This window comes from Agelaius tricolor, unplaced genomic scaffold (assembly GCF_023055355.1).
Source record: "Agelaius tricolor isolate 1412-34295 unplaced genomic scaffold, bAgeTri1.0.p SCAF_11, whole genome shotgun sequence".
Lineage (NCBI taxonomy): Eukaryota > Metazoa > Chordata > Aves > Passeriformes > Icteridae > Agelaius > Agelaius tricolor.
The window spans coordinates 27,870,001-27,890,608 of NW_027269271.1; the positions used below are offsets into that span (position 1 = coordinate 27,870,001).

Sequence of the window (20,608 nt, forward strand, 5' to 3'; positions counted from 1 at the left end):
ATTTAAAACCCTTAACAAAATGGGTTTCGTTTAAGAGGCCAGGCTTTCACCAGAGATGGGATATGGGGGAACAGTTTATCCCCAACTAATGGAGTTATTTCTTTGGAGATCACTGGACGTGCCTTGCCCCACAGTGACACCACACACAGGTGGTGGTGGTGGCACTGCCAGGAGAGGGGAGGCCACTTCTGGAGGCTCCTTTAGTAACCCCACCAAATCCATCAGTTCTGCTCTGAAGCCAGGGTGAGATTTTCCCAGTCAGTCCCTGCACAGTCCCTATTTCCAACCCCAAACCCCAAATGCAAATGGCTCATTAAGGGAAAGGCACCCAGCTCCAAGAGGTGCCTGTGGTGAGCTGAATTCTGCCACCACCTCACCCCTTCTGCTGCTCAAATGTCTCCACAATACAGGGTTAAACAGTTTATATTTTCATATTTCTCGACCTAAAAGCCACCTTCTCATGGAAAATCAGATTGTTGCTGATCACAGCCTGGAAACAGATTTTTAGTTTTCAAGAGCTGCAGGTGTCTCGTCTCCATCAGTGTCCAGGAGATCCCTGGCAATGTGGCTTCAAATGCTCCAGTGACATTGTCCATGCTCAGAAAGAGCTGTGGCCAAGCACAGACCTTTCTCAGCTCTGCAAAGCTTCCTCTGCCTCCTGGGAAACACTGATCCATGAGCAACAGGGAAGCTGAAGGCTGGCAGAGAGGCTAGACTAGAGACTACCAGCTATTTGAACTGGTAGGAAAGGAAAATTTCCTTCTGATTGAAAACAGAAACTTTCCACTTCCATCTCTGTTCTTTTATTTTTGTTGGAAAACAAGAAGTCACACTGGGGAAGGCTCTCACAGTTTTCAGCTAAAATTTTCAAGTTTTGAGTTATAAAGTCAAAATTTTCCATTAAGAAAAGGAATTTTTTTTCCCCCAACACAACTCCACTGGGAATACTTACAGCAATCTTGCCAGCCAATTGCTTTTATACAAAAACAAGCCTAAATTCAGAATGATGCACAGAATACGCTCCAATAACTGGTGTCTAAAGAGTGACAGCTCCAAAGTCTCCTGTTCTGCTCCCACTCCTTTCCACGGGTCTGTGACACTGTTCAGTGGCTGGAACTTGCTCATGAATGATGTGAAACCTCAGTTTCACAGGAAGCTGGAAAATTCACCCCAGAATCACCACTGGCCTCCCAAGGAACCAGCCTGCAAATCTGTGCTAATTAATCCTACATGGAGAAGTGGTGGGATTTGCACTCTTCAGGTGCTGTTGTACTCTGTAAGATGGCAAGGCTCCAGCCTTTATGTAGGACTCAAACTGTAGTAAGTCCAGAGTGTAACTCTGACTCCTGCATCCTTCCCTTCATCCTCACAACCCTCCCCATTCCCCACTGTGCTCTTTCACTGTCACTGCAGAACAAGATTTAGAGGCAAAGGGAACTCTCACCCTGGGTGTAACTTCACAAGTTATAAAAAGGAAATATCTCTTTGGGTTGGACTCCTTTAATATTTTTTCTTTCCTTCTTTATTTTTTCATTTCTTCATTCATTCTTTCTTCTGTTCTTTCAGTTGTCCTTTATTCTTTCTTTTCTTTTTACTTTCCCAGGAGTTGGATTCCTAGAATCCTTTCTAATCTGGATATTCTAGAACTCTATAAAACTCACTGCATCCAGCACTACTGGGTGTAGGTGTTCACAGCCCTGAGGAGTGTTGTTTTAGTAGTTTTCTGAATGGTCATGAGTGACAAAACAGCAAATCTGTGTTCTTCCACTCACTGCTTGACTCCAACTTCAGAGTCTTCAGTGAGAAGTACAGGCCTGAAATTATTCTGAAGTTACAGCACCTACAAGAATTTTACCAGATGGAAACCTGAAAAAAGATTGCTGATTACTTCTCAGATGCATTGCTCATTTGTTCAGAGTAATTACTAGATGCAAAACCAAAAATAGACCCTTTTCCTTTGATCCTCTCCAGTTGGAGTCTGCACATGACAACGCAGAGCACGTATCTGGATGTTCTGTACTGAAGCTGCCACAGTTTTCATTCAAAACCCAGCCAGTGTTTCTCATCTCACCTATGAAAATGCAAATTAAGACAAAACCTGTCAAAGGACACTGGCAAGCATCAACCTGTCCCAGCTCCTCACAGTTTGCATCCTCCTGGGGGGAAGAAATCACAGAATTTGGAGCAGCTCAGTGATGACACTGCGCTGTTCTCCTCTGGTTATTTAATCATTTGTTAAAAAATCCACCCTGAAGCCAGCAGCCAAGGTCTTTGTAGGTCCAGCTTTGGGATTAGCCCTTTATATATAGCCTAGGGAAAAGGGTGAGGAAGAAGAGTGGTTTCCAGGAGGTGTGGACCAAGGGCAGAGCAGATGAGGTCAGGGCAGAGCTTGGCATCCCTCTGTGTGTGTGAGAGCCAGGGAGAGCTGGCAGCAGGAGCTCAGGGGTGCTCAGGAATACTCAATGCTACCAAAGTGACCCAAGAGACACAGGCCAGTTGATTGCTCCAGAAAAGGAGGTGATTCTCTTACAGTGCAAAGCTGGCTGAGCACACACGTGCTGGCCATCCTGCTCCAACATTCCCGAGTGCAGGAGCTGCCCCACTCCCCTCTGAGGAGCTCCAGCACCTTGACATGGGCACCTGACTCCCAGGGAGGGGCTGGGAGGGGGTAAACAGGGCCTGAAGCTTTCTCTGCAGGTTTTCTAGCAAGGCTCTATTAAAGGAAGATCATATAGATCTTTTGTCATCCATGCCTGTAGAGACTTGTCCTCCTTGGATGACTTTGGTAATGTGGCACCAAGAGCTAGACTGGCTACATGGCCAGGAGTGAAATGGAGAATGGAGAAGCTGGAACTCACACTGCTGTAGCATTCTTTTGGCTTGTAGCAAAGCTTCAGCACAATGATACAGTCCCAAATTCAACCATCAGCAAATGATTCCTCTCCCCCAACAGCAGCACTGAGGTCGGTGGGACTGTGGTCAATTTTCCAGCTGTACATTCAACAAACTTCATTCTTTATGCTGAGCATTAGCCTTGATATCCTGAATTAGAGATCAGGCAATACTATACATTATTTCCAGCCAGGGATTAATTAAATCTCAACATTTCTGAGAGGCAGCTGGTATAAAGGAAGCCATTCATTCCAGCAAGGTCCAAATGAACAAGCTCCTCATTTGTTTCTAGGCTTGCTCCATGGTGGAGTGAAAAGTAAGCTGGGAATTACCTCTTGCAAATGCTTTTAAATGTCTGATAATAATGCATATTAGGTACCCTCCAGAGGTTCTTTGTGCCAACCACTGCTCCTTCTTCTTCAGGTCCTGAAACTGCCTTTTCTCTGCCCTAAGAGTAGGTCCCAAATGTGGCAGCAATGTCCCTTTCAGTACACTGCCCAAATGAGCTCTGCAGTGCTTTGTTCCTGATGTTCCTTGGGCTGGAGGAAAGCAGTACAAAGCCCCTGGCACCATGCTGGAAAAGAACTAAAACCCTGTTTTTGTCTTAACATGGTGAGGGCAGGCAAGGGGGGACAGGGCTGTGTGTTTTGCTCCAACTGGCTGCAAACAGGGGCTGTGAAGGAGACAGCAGGGATGAAGATGGGGCAGCAGAGCTGATGTCTCTGGGGATTGAAGTGGGAGTCCACCAGCCAGCGTCTTCAGGGGGATTCTTCCCAGAAAAATGGGAAATCTGCCATCAAAAAGCCCCAAAGCTGAGCAAAACACTGACTTCATTAGAACTCTTCACTGACAAAACTGCTCACAGGTTTACTCATTGTCCTCCCATGCCCATGGTGCTCATGCCCATATGCACATGGCTATGGAGAGACCTGGGAATGTCTGTGCCATTCCCCACAACAGGGCATTTTCCATGGTTTCTTGGCTTTTTCTGGGGCAGTGAAACAGCTGGGGCTGCCCACAGCTGCTCACTTTGCTTTCTCAAAATCTGCTGTTACTTGTTTGGGCTTATTTAAACTCGCTTTCTTCCTGTTCACTTTTATTCTGCTTTTCTTCATCAAAATCCTACTTGGGCTGAGGAGGGACTTTGAGACCTGGAGGGTTTCCATGGGTCTGGCTTGTATTAGAGGGGGCAATTTCCCAACCACCGGCTCAGTTTCAAAATTCCCTCTCTCCCTGCCTTACTGAGGAAAACCAGGGGCACACATGCAGCCTCCTCCAAAGACTCCTTCTCCAGCAGGATGAAATCAAGGTGAGGGAATTTTGACAAGTTCAGCAGAGTGGGTTGGGCTGGAGACCTGCTGCTGGCATGCTTGGAGTTGAGATTTTTCAGACTGATATTAATTTCTGCAGCTCTTCCTCCATCCTCCTCCCTCCCTGCAATCACAACCCCATGATCACAGCAACCCTCATTTGCAATCTGCACAGGAGGCTCTTGCACAGGTTGAAGTAAGTGACATTCCCAAACCAGTGCCAGTGACACGATAATGTTATAAAAACCATCATAAATCTGGGGTTTGCTCTTCGTTGTTTCAGCGCAGCTCAAGCTAGTCAAAGAAATAACATGTTGTAAAAATCAATGAAATAATAATAAAAAAAATTCTTAGACAAAAGATAATCCACTCCTGGAAACATTTAAGGTCAGGTTGGATGAGGCTTGGAGCAGCCAGGTCTAGTTAAAAATGTCCCTGTTCACTGCAGGGGGGAACTAGAGGAAGTCCCTTCCAAACCAAATTTTCTATGATAAGCATGCCAGATATTCCACTATAAATAACAGCTTTGGTGTCTTTCATAATTTGGAGCAGAGTTTCCTCCTAGTCCTTCTCATGGATTAAGTTCCATCCCCAACCCACCAAAAACCCCCAAATCCACGGAGTAATGATCTCTGTAACACAGGCTGCTGAAAGCCACGTGAGTTCCTGAGTGTTGGAACTGCAGCCCCCATTTCCCCCTCCAAACTCCCCTGTTGCAGGCCCAGCTGCACAATATTCATCCCCTATGTGCCTCATGTCCAGTGGATGTTGCATTTTAAAAGGTGCCTTCGTGCAAGTCAGCACCAGCAACGCGAGGAGAGGTTCTGCAGAGCCAGCAGTTTTTGCAGGGAACCACGAGATGGCGATGGAATAGAAATTTCCATCCAGAGGAAGCAGTGCTGGGTTACAGAGAAAGGACTGAACCCACTGCACGCTGAACCCTCTGCCAGAAAGTAAAAAGCAGGGAGGTGTTGAAATTTTACATTATTTTACAGCTTTTTTTTTGGGCAGAGCACATACTGGTTCTGTATTTATAGATTATCAAATACCTGAAGCATAGCCCAGCTTTCCTTTTTTTTTTTTTTTTTTTTTTTTTTAAATTATTATATGCTTTAAAATCTCCTGGATTAGAGCAGAAACTTAATCCTGCTATGACCAATCAACTCACCATGAAGGGGCAGTAAACTGCAGCCTTTTAGAGTTTGCTGCATAAGAATAATTAAAAAAAGGTATCTTGCCTTTCTCCAGTTGCATTTCCCAAGAGATATGTCCATCATTGATCAGCCCACTGAAGGGAATTTTGACACAAAGTGAAAAATTAATTAATTAAGATTTTTAATTAAAACACAGAGAGGCATGGGAAATGGGAAGCTGGTAGTTGCAATCCCTTCACCCTCTGAGCTCACCCCTTCTCACAGGATGGTGTGACTGGGATTTGGAAGGTGGGATGAATAAGTGTGACTAGATTACAGCCTGGATGTTGAGAAGGGTCTGAATATTGTTGCTTAAACCCCCCCCTTACTTTATCACCTCCTTTTTGCTATAGTCTTTCCCCTCTGCTGGAAATGTATCCATATTCAAAGGTGCAGTCCTTTTTATTTAATGAATGAATATTCATAAAATTATTTGGGTTGGAGGGAACCTTAAAGCTCATCCAGTTCCACCCCTGCCATGGCCAGGGACATCTTCCACTACCCCAGGTTACTCCAAGCCCTGTCCAACCTGGCCTTGGACACTTCCAGGGATCCAGGGGCAGCCACAGCTTTTCTGAGCAATGTTTCCCAGTCTGTGACCACCCTCACAAGGCCCCGTGGTAATTTCTGTGATTATTCTCAGCATCAAGGAGTAATGTTGGCAGTTTTATACAAGGGGAACAAAATCAACAGAAACTGAACTGTTTTCAAATGCTTGCAAAGCAGAAAAAAAATCCATGTCCAGCATCTCCATCCTCCCTCTAAAAACACTCAGTGAGGAAGTACTCAAATCCTAAAGCCACCAAACTTTTTTTTTAATGTGACTTTTAAAGGCAATTCCATTAAAAAACAGTGTGCCTTTTCTCTGGGTCTCTGTCCCCCCAGCTGCCACGGTGCAGGGCATGGGAGCAGCACCCACTTCTCACCAGCTCCTTCGACACCACACAGGGAGAGGGTGGCAGTTTTCACCTTCCTTCTTCAGGGTAACAATATTTCTACTGCCAACCCAAAATCTGGGGACCTGTTAAACTGAATGAGGATAAAGGTCCAGGTTTTGAACCCATAATTCAATTAGGACTTGCACAAATGCAGCTTCAAAGTGCCCTCATGAAGATTTGCCCTGCAAATTTAAACTTCACTTTTCAAATCTGCCCTTTAGGTTCCTGCTTGAGAAGGAGAGGGGAGACAGCTTGAGGAGATTCATTTTTCCTTTAGTTTATATATAACTTGCTAAGCTTTTTATTTTTTCAAATGAGCTTACTATGTCCAATTTAAGTCAAAATTTAATGATCCCTGCAGTAATTCATTTAAGGATACAGCTTCCATAAACGGCATAGCATAAGTCAGGGAATAACTGTCCTTGTCCTCAGCACAATCATTAATCAACTTTATTAAAATCAGGATTGGCTGAGGAGGTTTGCATAATAAAAGAAGACTCAGAGTCTTTTCCAGGACTAAAATGGACCTGAGACCAAACTTTGGATATTTTCTCCCCTCTTCCCCAGGACTTTGCTCCATGTAACTTGGGAGCATCCATGTCCAGAGTTCATGGTTGGGCTCACATGTGGAATTGGATGGGGTGATAGTGGTCCTAAAAAGGGTTAAAAAAGACCAATAGTCCCTAACATAGACAGGCATGTTGCTTTGCACTTAGGGCAGGAAGGGGATGTGGGAAACATCCTATTTCTGGCAATTTTAGTGGGGGTTTTCAATGCTTCGGTGTAGGGATGCTTTCTGGATGAGGCATTAGCCTCAGAGCAAGCACCTGGAGTTATTTTATATTATGTTATTTTGTATTATTATATATTATTTTACATCTTCATCTTCCCTTTAGATTGGGCAAGGCCCTGAATGCCTGCTCTGCTTAATGATGGTGCTGTGAGTGGCTGAGCCCCTTGGCAGGTCAGGGGAGGCAGGAGCAGCCCAGGGTGCCACCACGAGGGACCAATTAGATCTCTGGATCCAATTAGCAGTAGCTGTGATTTGTGTGCACCCCCTCTGTGCATATGGCTATGCTGAACTTTCCCTCTGCTTCAAACGTCCTCACGGAGCGCGGGCGAAATGAGAGGAAGGAACATTTGTCTGGGGCTTTTTTTGAAAGCCTTTATCATGATGGACGAGGAACCTTTTACATCATTCTCCAACTTGCAAACAAATGAGGTACCTTCATCACCCTCCCCTGATAGTGGAGCTGGCAAGTGACAGCGCAATGAGCTGCTGGGGAGAGGGTAAGGGTGTGCAAGTGTTTCATTGGACATCATCAACCAAGTTTGCTGGAAATAAAATATAAGTGAAGTCAGATGCTGAGGGCTTAAGTGTCCATGCATTAACCAAGATGGTTTCCATCTCGTGGAGCAATTTGGGCTCCGGCCATTTAGGGCAGGACAGGAATTGTTTCTCATTTTAATGGATGCTGGGCATCCAAATCCCTTCGGTGGCATTGAAACATCTCATCCCTAATTTCTATGTGTTTCAGTCCCTCACATGCAGCCAACTCCTGCAGGGCACTCCAGGAAGCCTGATGAAAGTGTTGCTGGTATTACCCAAAATGATCTTCAGTTTCATTGAAGAAAACAGACCAAGAAGAAGAGAAAGAAAGGTCCAGGTCTGTTGACAAAATGTCAGGGAGATGAATAAAGCTGGTTCCTTCTTCCCCATCAGTGGTTTCAGCCCAGAAATAGAAGATCCCATCACCTGCAGCCCACCAGCAGATCCCAGCTCAGGGTTTCACAGGCTTCAATGAGGCTGCAGCTGGGCTGGCAGCAGAAGGGGACAATGCAGGGCAGGTCCTGCTGCTAACCATCCTGGTAAGGGATGCTGCCAGCACTGGGGAGCAAGGCTGTGATGAATGACTGGGAGCTCTGCAGCACAGCCCAGGTGGGTCAGGTCTGCCCCTCTCTCCTCCATCTAGAGGGATTTTAATGGCAGGATGTCCTTCCTGGCAGGAGGTACTGATAGTGGGGTGGATCACCAACTCCAGCCCAAAAGGAGGAGATAAAAACTCTTTACAGAATTATTAAAAAAAATAGTCATCTAGCTGGAAAGTCTCTGTTAGAAAAAAAGGCAGTGTTGGAGAAGAAACCCCTGCAGACATTCATAGCCTTGACAGAATTGTTTAGGGTAGAGTAACAGGAAAAAGGGCCCAGATTTTTTCCTAAATGAGCTCTTTTACACAGAAGCTGGCTGGCAGTCAGCTCCTAGAGATGAATGTGGGGAGAGGTTGTAAGTAAGTTAGGGGAGCAGCAAAGGGGGCTGAAGGTTGCATGACATCACTTCAGGTCAGAGTGTCTGAAAAAACCCAAAATAGCTTCTCCCTGTTTGACTGAAGAGTGAAGGGGGCAGTTCCCCATCCCTTCTCTTACAGGTGGTTCAATTTGTCTTTCCTTGGTGGGGAGCAGGAAAAGTTGGACAACGTTATCTCTAGAGGGGAAGGATAAAGTGGGTGATGTTTTCCAGAAGTGGAAAATCCAGCAGAATTAAATTTGATCCTTGGAAAAAGATAAACATCTTTAAATGCCCAGCTCAAATGCTGAAGTCACCGTAGCTGACCCACAGAGAGGAAGAATGGTTTTGTGGTTAAGGCACATTGCTGAGATCTGAAAAATCTGGGTTTGATTCCATCAGCCACAACCTCCCTGTGTGCTCACAGACAAATCTCTTCCTATCTTTTTGCCCAGATCACTATTTATAAAATGGGGTTGAGAACTCTTACTTTCTTACCAATAGTGCTGCCCATGAGGAGTTTGCAGCCATGATGAAGTTCACAGATTGTGGATTGAAGCAACAAGTTTCAGGAGTCTCCTTGATAATGATTTTATCTATTTCCTTCATGGAAGGAGCTGAATTCCCCACTTGAAAGCAAAATATTATACCCATAAACCACTCCTATTCATGGGTCAGGATTTGAAACCAATTCTTGTATTAAAAAAGATGAATCACAGCACAAAAATGACTTAATTAGCTGTGCAGACAGCCAGTGTGAGCACAGAATACCCCGAGCGAGGGTCCTCTCCAGCCAAACATCATCCTTTAGGGAACTTGGCATTCCTTCCAGGCTGTGTGTCAAGGAGACTGAGCAACTTTACATCAACACAACATGGATTTTCCTTCTACCAAACTACTCTGCAATCTGTAATTTTTAACCTCACAAGTTTGAGATTGTACCTTAACATTTGCAGGAAGCAGATGGCTTCTGCATACTGCCAACCTGTTGTTACAAAAGCATCTTCCAAGAATTGTTTTCTACCCACAGTCGCTAACCATAATTAACCTTTCATATGATTTAATAAACAGCAAAAAATATTTGCCATCTCATATTAATAAAGAGAGCTTTTCAGGACATTTTTCCCCCCTTCTCAAGAACATAGAAGCTGCAGTAATTTTTGTGTGCGCTTGTTTTTATTGCCCTTCAAATTATTTAGGGATGCAGTTTACCTATGCTGATTAAAGCTGAGAAGGACAGCAGAACAGTGGATGAGCAGAGCATCTTCTGGCATGGCACAAAGTGACCTTTTATTTCAGGAAAAAAATGAAGTTTGGGTGAGAAGCATGTCTGCTAAGCGTGGGGCAGCGAGGGAGTGCAGAACCCATTGACAGACACAGTTATATCAAGTTGTGTTTTCCAGCTTTCCCACACTCATGATTTTAATGCTTCATGGAGTTTTAAGTGATAATAATAGTCCTGTAGTACTTTGACCTTTTTTATATTGAGAAACCTCACTGACTGGTCATTTTTGGGCAGAGTGCTCTCTCTCTAGATACACACATACCAGGGTGACAGACACCTCCAAAGTGCCTTGGAGACAGCTAAGTGATAAGTGGGATATTACCATGATTTCATTAATGAATGAAAATGAAGATGTTGGCTAAGACTTACCCCCATATTACAGGGGAAATGAAATGGCAGACATAAGTAAAAAGCTGGCATGGGGGACCAAAGTACATCTTTCTGTTTCTGATGGACAGTTGCTTTGGCTTAGGATATTAAAGGCTTTCTGAAGAGCTGAAACTACAAAGGAAATATTCTCTTGGTTTAACCAATTTCCATAATGGGGGTTAGGGAACACTGTCCCTGTTAGGACAGGAGAACTTCTTTAATTAATATTTCTTGTGACTGTTGAGAGCTCATCATCCATTAGTATGATAATGTACCTTTGAAATTACAAATACAATTATGATGATAAATTCTTGGCTATAAAAAAATAAAATAATATACATACAAAGATTGAATTGCAGTCCAGGAACTAATTCCAGGAGATGGCCCCAGGTTTTCTGCTTTCTCCCTGGTTTTGCTGGTAGATTGGAATTTGCCAAATGGTGTTTCGTTCCTGTTTATTATCAACGTGCTGCCAAGACTGAAATGGATCAGCTTCAATTAAGATGGATGCACATCAAATTAATGCAAGCTCAAGGAGGCTGACTTTGTAGCTGAAAACAAAATATATTAAAATAATTAGAAAAGAATTTGCTTTCTGAATCTAGAAATTAGGCAAGGGAAGTCAAAGATCTCAAGAAGAGAAGAGTAGGGTTTTTTTTAATATTAAGGATAAAACTTCTGGTTTTTATAAACATAATATGCTCCTGAAACCAACCAAGCAGTTGCAATGTTTTCTTTGCATCACATTTCAGATGTTGACTCATATATTTGCTTGCCTGGAACACAGCAGAAAAGCACCATTTTGTTAAAGATGCCATTTCTTTAAATATTTCTGGTATCCTTTTCCAGTAATTAATGCTTCTGTTATGCCAGACTGTGGGTACACTCCTTATTCTGCTCCATTTTGAGATAATTTTGTCCCAGTCTTACTCTAGAGATTTTTTTAATAGTGTTAGATTTTATCCAGTTTAGAACAATTTTTTAAAAAAAAATTATTCCCACTAAAAATTATTTTCCTGTGGAGACAAAACATTTATCATGATATAGACACAAGTTTGAAACATGCAAATGTGTTTTTTACTGTTGTAGAGCTCAGTGAAATACAGGATAGAAGAAACACAGAATCAATAATCTTTTATACAATCCTTTTCCTCTTTCCCTGGTACTCCAAGGTGCCCTCTCTGACTATGAAAATTCAGAGTTTGTTGCTGCTGTTGTCCTTGGAAACTATTTTTTAAGCCCAGTTTACAAGGTCTAACCAACTGAATTTAATTTTCTTTCCTTTCCAATTTAGTTTAAAATTCAGGCGGAGGTTTAGCCTTTGACCTGCTGAATTTTCTTTTTCCTGAACAATGTCCCATTATTATTATTATTATTATTATTATTATGAAAGGTGTTTTCTTGCTGTTGTTTCTTGTCTTGTTTTGTTTTTTGTTTTGTTTTGGTTTTTTTTGCTTATTTAGCCTGTTGGGGTTTTTTCTCCCTTTTTTCCAAGAGGATGGGTTAAAGAGTCACTCCCAGCACTTTTTGGATTCATTGGATCCAGCTCAAATCCACAGGACAAATATTTTTTTGCCACAAAGAGCCCTGAGGATCTATAATCTGCAAGTCCTTTCAGTCCCCTGGCAGCTGTTTCCAGCCAGGACGTGTTTTTTGGTTTTTTGGAAGAACACGTTTTCATTCAAGAGATGTTACAGCAAAATTCAAGCAAGGTCTGCAGTGGTCTGTGTCCGAAGGCAACAAAGCCAGCTTTCTCCTCGGGTTTGGGTTTCTTTTCAGCACTTACCAACTTTGTCTCACAACACCCTTGAGGAGGCAAAAGCGCTTTTTGTTCCTTTATTAACAGGCGAGGGAAGTGGGACATTAAAATCCCAGTGGTGCAGCAGGAGGCAGCCCTGGGGACGCCTTGGTGGGGCAAAGAGGGGGTGTGGGGTGATGCTTTGGGTACCCCCCGGCCCCTGCTCACCTTACCCACATTAACCTCCTCTCACAAATTTATTCCCTCAAAATTCAGAGCCACAAAGCTCTGGGAGAGCTGCTTCAGCAGGAAGGCAGAGGATTTATTTGCCGCTAACCTCTTTGGGGAGTTATTTTTTGTCCCTCTCCAGCCTGCACATGGCCCTGCCATCGCTGCCACCCCTCGCCAGTTTTAAGGCATTTGTACACAGATCCCTGTGGAGGAAATGGGCTCTTTTTGTCCTGTATTGCAGATGGCAGCTATGAGAGAGGAAGATTTATGTCACTTGCCCAACTTCGCCCTGGAAGTCTTTGGCAGAGATTTGCACCCTGGTCTCCAACCTCACGCTACAATTTGTGACCATCGCTCCTGGCTCCACTTCAGCCTCTTCTCTCTCAAAGCAGGGAGAAGGACAATTTCCATCTTTCACCCTTTTATAACAAATCTCATGATAATTTATTAATATTTCTTTAAAACCCTCTCTTTGAAGTGTTTTGAGATTGTGCAAAACTACACTTTCATGAAAAGGAAAATTAAAGTTATGGACAAAAAGGTTGAAGCAGAAAGATTAGAAATTGTAATCTAACAGAAAAAATTCAACATTAAAACAACAATCTGCTGCTCCAAGGGTCATCCTGTGATTTACATGGAGTAATTCATGATTTTCCAGCAAGTTGCCGGGCAGACCTCAAAGATCGATGCCTCTAAGGGAATACTAATTTTAAAAAGTATTCAGCTCCTCATCAGATGTTGAGGAGTATGGCACGCTTTCATTTCTCCCTGCACATTAGCCAAATTAAATCAAAATAAATATCAATGAAAATATTGCACAGGATATAAAACCCCATCCATTTGTGCTCTATCCATATGCTGCTTTACGAGACGCTGGGTTTCGCTCCTGCTCCGCTCTCCGCTGCCAGCCCCGAGCGCACAGCAAGGCGCGGAGTCCCCGATGTGCTTTAGGCATTCATCCCTCCAATACTGCACCCTGGGGCCTGCCTGCAGTTTTGTTCTCACCCTGTATCTTCGCCAGGCTTGTTTGTGCCCACGGGCAGCAGCCGTGGCCTGGCCAACGCCTGCCAGGCCGGCTCCAGTCCCGGCCACCGGCTCAGGCTGCGCCGCTGTCACTGCGGGACCAGCCGCAAGGTGCATTCCTGCCAGCAAAAAGTACAGTTGCTAAAAGGTGCTTTGTTCATTAATTATCTTAGGGTAGTTTGGACAAAGCAAACATTTCCATGTCCAGGAAGCTGTTTCTGAGGGATGCTGGTGCATTTGCACCCCGCGGGGTCCCTCGCTGTGCATCTACACCGAGGCACCGCACAACCTGCAAAGCACGGAGTGCCCGCGGCAGAAATCATAAACCGCAACTCAGGGTTTGGAAATGCAACCAATTTGTGCCGGCTCAGGAGCAAGAGCAGCGATTTCTGCTTTTAAAACCGGTGCAGTTTTTAGGGTAATGTGATTAGAGATTCAACATTTCCCCCTCTCATTATTATTTAGCTCCCTCATTTGAATGCTCAGGTTTGAGGGAAGGGGGATTGCTTAGAAATTACAGACGCAGCCAAATTTCTTCCTTCCCCTTTGACAGGGCAGCGCTGATGGTTATTGTTCTTTTCTAGCTGCATTACGCTGTCCTTGATTTTTGTTTCAAGCAGTCTAATGGCATGATGTCAAATCCTGCTAATTGGTTTAGGATTAAAATGCAGGGCCACATCACTCTCTTGATTAACCAGCAGCAAAACTGCTTTTGTCTAACGATCGTTTCAGAGGAGAAAGAAAATAAAGCATATAAAGGAAGCGTCAGGCTTTTGTCAGTAAAAATACGTAGGAAACTGCTTTTTTTTTTTTAAGGAAAAAAAATTGCCACTGTGAGGCCCACTAAGTTTTGACTTGTAGCAGTTCAAAAGCAGCCCCGTGGGGAAAGATCGCTTCCTGAGGAGCAGGGACTGTGCTTTTATCCAGCATCCAGCCACTCGCTGCGCCACACTGGAGCATCCGTGGCTGGACCTGCTTGTATTTAACACACCAGCAACAAAAAATCAACAGGAACATCTCAGCCCTAGTTCTGGCCTCTCTGACACCCAAATAATCCCAGTCCCAGCCGAGTTTGTTCCGGGATAAATAACCCAGGAGTGAGCAAAGGCTGTGGTGGGCAGTGCAGGGAGGTGCTGGGAGCTGCAGGCTCTAGCAGGGACCTGAGCAGGATGTGGGATGCCTGGGGCCATGGGAACGGGCTCTGCAGCTGCAGCATCCCACTCCACTCACCCTAAGGACTCAGAAATTAGTTCTGCATCCTGAAGCAGGATTGTGCTTGCTGGGACAGAGCTCACCTGTTGGGTAATGAGTATAAAGAGGTAGTTTTTCATGGGGATTATTGGGAGAGGAAGAGGGGAATTCATGGTTCAAATTAAAATAGTGGGAGCAACACCAAACCGCTACTTTGCTACCCCTCTGCTATATAAAAATAATACCCCAACAAACCCACAAGAACCCCCCCAACAACCCTCAAAGATTCTCCCTACTGCACTGTTTAATCTCCTTGGCTCCTGTTTTCCCTGACCAGCTGAGGGATTTAATTTCCAGGGAATTAGACATCCAATTCAGGGCATTGTTTTGGGAAATGTGCACACGATTTACCACACACAGTCCTGAAAGTCACCGTCAGACCCAGCACTCCCAACACGCTCCAGTCCCATCCCTGCTCTGCTGGGAGGTGAAAGGGGCTTTATTGGGAAGGTTTTGATGCATTTGGCATGTCTTTGAACCTGGCTCCCCCAAAGGGAGAGAATGAACTCAGGCGGAGAAAGAAAAAAGGAAATAAAAGGGCCCTTCCCATCTGCCCGGCTGCATTCAATGGGGAGCTTTTTAAAAGGTATAATAGAGGTTTGTGTGTTCCTGCTGAGATTTGTTCTGGTCAACTTCTCCAGGGCGCTCAGACAGGGCAGTGTGGTGTGTCTACCCTCCCCCAGCACCCTTAGAAAGAAATTACAGTCGGTTTCCTTTTTTTTTTAAACTAATTTTTTTCTGCTGCAAAAAGTGTATGCCCTGCACACACATTGCTCTTGCACAAAAGCAACTCAAGCCAGCCCTGCCGAAAACTAATGTGGGTGTTTCTCTGGGTTTTTAGCAGCAGTGCAGTAAAGCCTGGTGCTCCCAAGCATGGCACCGAGGCATCCAACCCCCAGATATCCCTACAGGATCCTGCCCAGGTTTTCCTAGAGAGCTTCTTTGGGACAGTGGGGATGGGAAGCACCTGAGGGCTCAGCCCAGTTTTCCAGCATCCCATTGTGGAGGTAAATCAACAGCACATTGGCCGTACTCCAGAAGTTGTCCTGCTCTTTATTGTGCTCTGTGACTTGTTGGTGTGATTATTAAAAGCCAGGTCGGCTGCAAAGCTGATTTTTTTAATGCACTCCTGGCCCCAGAGCAGACGAGATGACATTTAACAACACCAAGCACTCAAGAAGGGGCCCTGTGTCAGCACCCAACAGGTACAGAAACGCCTGAGAAGTTCTTGGCTGTCGTGAGCAGCTTTCTGCTTTGCAAACTATGATAGAAAGAGTGGAAATACGCTTTGTGTGCTTTTCCCTGACTCCGGGACTCCAAAGCAGGAAGATGAGAACATCCTGCACACATGTTAATTAGTCATTCCTTAAAACCAAATGTCACAGCGCTCATATTTAATTCCAAGAACAGACTGATGAATATGTACGTATAGTTATATTTCATTTACATACTCTGGGATTTGTTAAGAGACGCCTAATAAAACCATCTAAAATGAATTAGATGTTCTCTTAACAACATTTATTTTGAATTCATGTATATCAGAGAAACATTCCCAATACTGTAATAGAGGATTTTCATAGATGTAAAATACATATATTGCATTTCATAAATGAAGATAGGGAGTTAAAGCAGCCACCCTCTAAATGGGATTTGATTCTTGAACTAGCAAACACACAAAACGGGGTTTGAGGGTCAGGGGAGGCAGTGAGTTTGTAGGAGCCCAAAGAGGATGAAGCTCAGCACCCATACTGCTGTAAGAAAGTGTCCACATGAGGAAAATATTAAAGAAAATTAATTTGCTCCTCAAAGCCAGTGAGAAAAGAAAATCCCCTTGAGACATTTGCATCCTCTTATTTTCAATTTCCCAGTTCTATACCTAATAATTTTTGAAATTTATTTTTTCCTTTACTCAGAGCCCCTGCCCTTGAAGCGGGGTCCATCCAGGTAGCTGCATTCAAAAAAAGCCATTCCAGCCCAAGAGGCCCTTCAGGGATATTTCTTCCCTTTTCAAACCAAACCAGTTTATACGAAAACCCCTGTGGTTTTGGTTTTGTGTTTTGTTCTTCCCCCTCTAAGTGCCCTGCACCCTGCAAGCTCCCAGGGAGCACAAAAGCGTGTCCTGGCGGGCACATCACCGGCTGGGCAGGTCGTGCCGCAGGAATTCAGCTCACACTCCCGCGGATGTGTGAGTCTGGAACAAATCTGGCTCACCCGCCTGCCTTGGCCGGCCTCCGTAGGGCTGAGAGGGGTGGAAGGCAGTAAAATCTCCTTTCAGTCTATAAAAATCTGCAGAGATATTTGGAATGTGCAGAGGGAGCAGATCTCCCGGGTAAAGCGGAGCAATGATTAAAATAGTCACTTTTCTGACCGTAATCGCAATTTAAATACTGCAGCTTTTGTTTGCAGAATGGCTTTGGTTTATATTCTAGTGACAGTCACACAACTCCAGGGGTTGTTTTTGGAGTTAGTGGCAAAAACATGTGGTTTGAATTTAAAGTCTTAAAGTTAGAGGATCAACGTTTCTCCAGCAAAGATATTGCCAGTGTCTCTATGAGTCATAATTTTAAATCATCAGGAACCTGAACACTCCTCATTAAATGATTAAAGGGGACAGTAATGAAAAAGCTAAAAGAAAGGATAAATATACAGCTATAGAAAGAGGAACATCTATTTTCAAAGCAGAAAAAAATACTACCATCCTGACAAAGGACAATAAACTTATCAAATTAACTCACTTTTTTTTTTTTCTTTCAGTCGAGAATGTAATCTTAATAAAGAAACAAATTTCAGATGGCAGGGTAAGATTACAGCTCTTCTAGACTAGGACTAGAGTTAACCATAACACAGGTTATTGCTGTGGGTATGGTCATAATTAACTCTGTATTTATGCCCCACTTTCTGAGAATAAAATGATCCCTGAGACCAAGTGCTTGATGGTTAAGTTTCCTGTTGGGGTATCAAGCTTGTTTCTCTCTACAAGCTCCATGTTAATGTTTTCCCCAATAATCATGGCCTCAGCTCAGCCGTCCCACACCTGAGCTCATTCCCTTCTCCCCTCCCAAAACAGAGAGTGGGACATGCAGACCAGAGCAGGGCTGGGTTTTGCAGACCACCATCTTTATGCAAGACAGAGGAGAAAAGATAACCTCACTTTGTGTCAAAACATACCTCAGATGAGCTGCTTTTTCTTTCCTCAGAAAGATCAGGGGCTGTCCAGTTCTCCAAACCATTCTGATCATTTTCAGTAAGGCATGGAATGGCAATGATTGTGGTTACCAGAGCTGATGCTTGTTGGAAACCTTGGCACATTGTGTTTACAGGAATTGCATTGGGTGGGTTGCAGTTTTGCTCCTTCAGTGCCTGTTTTGAAGCAAATATGTGAAAAAAACAAATAAACAAAATGGAAAAAAAAATAGGTAAGTGTATTGACTGAGGCATTACGTAGCATAAATAAATATAAATACATGAGGCTCGCTGCCTGACTGTATCGATACATTGGCAAGAATTCAAGGGTTATATTTGAAATGCAGAAAATAATCCAGTGAGTCATCTTCCCCACGCTTTGGCTTGCCATCCTCTCCCATTTTCGCTTTGACCCGGGAGGGCACAGCACACAGCCTGAAAATAGGCAGTGGGATGATGTGGTGTGGCTGCGCCGCTCCGCTCCGCGCGGGGAGCGCCCAATCGCATCCGCAGGCAAACAGGAGGGATGCTCAGGAAAAGTCTGAAAAATGCTGCTGTCACAGGCATTCTCATGCTTTTCTTTGATCTGCATTCCACCAGCCAAGAGAAACGAGCATATAAGAAGAATCCCCCCAAAATAGGCGATAATAATAATAATAGTGGTGTTGACGATGATGATAATAATAAAATAATGACACATAGAAACACAACACCCAAAGTCACTGCATTTTTAGTCCACAGGTCCATGGCTTTAAAACTGAATCACAAACAAAATCAGAACAGGAAACTGGAGCCACACAGTTTAAATACAAAAATGAAATTTTGGATTGTAACATTTGCAAATGTAAAAATAGGATTCAGCCTTAGGCTTCATTACAGATGACTCCACCATGACAGCTTGGCAAACTGAATCAGTGACTTACCTCCCCAAAACAGCTCTTTTCTAGCAGATTTCCTGGGCCAGGCAAGTGGTTTTGGTCTGGCTGAAAGAGTCTTAATGCAAATGGCCAAGGTGGGCACCTGAGAGCAGAGAGGTGGCTCCAACTCCTGGGTCACCAAACTCTTTCCTGAATGAATGTCAATTCCAGGGCCCTATTCTCCCACTCGGATTAGATGCTGCTTTTAGAGGGGACAGGACTTTTCCACAGCATCCTCTTGATCACTGAGTGGTGTGGCAGGTGTTCAGCAATCCCCAAAACTGGCCCTGGACGCTTAACTCCTCTGCAGTGACCTTGTGCAACCCAGCTGGAGATGCCCTCCCCTCCCTCATGTTCCTAAATATGGAATGCAATCCCCAGGAGAGAGCCTGTGCTCATGTTTGATCTGCTGCTTTCCTGGAGAAGGAATCTGACAGTCCTGATCCACCCTGTTCTGCTCCTCCACTGCTCCAAATCCTGACTCACATGAGCATGAGCTGTTGGTCAGGTTAAAGGAACTTTGAACGTACATAGATAAAAAAACCAAAAAAAATTCAAATATATAAATGTACACACATATAATATACAGATTAGATTGCACAAGATTGTAAGCAAAAGTTACCTAAACCTCTGTGATTCTAATCACAGTAATACACAGCAGTAATAATACGTTGATATTTCATTTCCAAGGACCCAAGGCATAATTTAGAGAAAGGATTCTTCAGAGTACAGCACCTGGCCTATAAACAGGTAATTTCCTTTCATCCCACCATTCTCCTGTCCTTACCCAAGCCTTGCTATTTCATATAAACTGAAGAACTACTACTAACTAACAAACTACCAACATACTGTGTTCCTATTTAAGATATTGGCTACACTCAGTTTTTATGCAGCTTTTGATCCCCAATCCTAAAGCATCTATATGAAAGGCCTTAAAAACAGGTGGGTATGTTTGCAAGAGCAGTTTTCTCCCCCATCCTGCCATCTCTCATCTTGCCATCTTTCATCTTGCTTCATGGATTTTTCCATTAAAAGAATCAAGCATTAAAAAAAAAATGATTGAAGTCTTAAGACCTATGTATTGAGATACTTCTTTTTTTTTTCTTTTGCACATTGGAAGGAGTTATCTCAGAGATGCATCAAAATGTGGCTGTCTCTTATTTTATCTTCTCAGTCTAACCGCCTGGCAGAGTCACACAGGAGACATGGTGACCAAGGGCTTGGTTAAAGACATAGGAGAACATTCCCTTTTCTCTCTGCATCCATTCACACACAAATCATATGTACAACATGGGTGCCTGCTAAGCAATGGATTCAGCACATTCTCTAAAGAGATTGTTTTCTTAATAATTCCTCCAAGTGTGGGAAAACAACAGAGTGCTCAGTCCAGAGGGATCCCCAGGGCCAATGTGGTTTTGTTCTGTCCTGTCCTTGGAATATTTGTGCTTTGCAAGTCCCTGGAAAGAGGGAGGCTCGTGCAGCAGCATAAACCCCTTTGGTGTGTTACCACGTGCCTTCCCTTGGACAATTTGTATTACAGAGGAGCTACAAAGAGGCAATATGTTTGGAATGGCTGATAGAGGAATTGCTCATATAGGCAAAACATAACATTTTTAATCCCATCCTCATTTAATTTTTTAAGCAAAATAAATGATCCCTGTATCTTGGCATATGCATCACGTTGAAATGGAGCCATTACTCTGGGCAGCTTTCTCACAATGTCTTGCATAATGTGGTATGAAAATCATGTACAGCTCCTGTGTTTGTATCTCAGAAGGAAAATAAAAGGCAGTTAAATTACAATGCAAGAATTAAGCTATGAATGGATGTTGCACTCAAGAAGTCTAATGCTTAAGAGGGGGAAATGACAAGATTTTTTTTTCCTCTTCTAGATATTTTATCCTTGCTACAAGCTCAACCATCAAATGTTTCAGAAGAGGTCAAAACTAGTCTATCTGTCTTTTTTATGTGAGTTTGTGAAAGGAATCTCTCCG

General features: G+C 43.7%; 1 protein-coding gene across 4 annotated transcripts in view; it reads right to left on the bottom strand.

Moving 5' to 3' along the window:
• The window catches only part of LOC139594562 (cytochrome P450 2J2-like), a 54,538-nt gene extending 35,164 nt beyond the window's left edge, over positions 1-19,374 (bottom strand). Inside the window, exons 1-3 of one of the 4 annotated variants that reach the window (XM_071436857.1) lie at positions 18,621-19,374; positions 17,683-17,874; positions 10,615-10,822 (exon numbers count right to left, since the gene is read on the bottom strand). The gene's annotated coding sequence lies outside the window, so the exon portion shown is untranslated. Of the gene's footprint in view, positions 1-10,614; positions 10,823-17,678; positions 18,261-18,620 lie in introns of those variants that run through there. The other 3 variants (XM_071436856.1, XM_071436858.1, XM_071436859.1) reach the window with 3 other exon arrangements.
• Between the last annotated feature and the right edge of the window lie 1,234 nt (positions 19,375-20,608).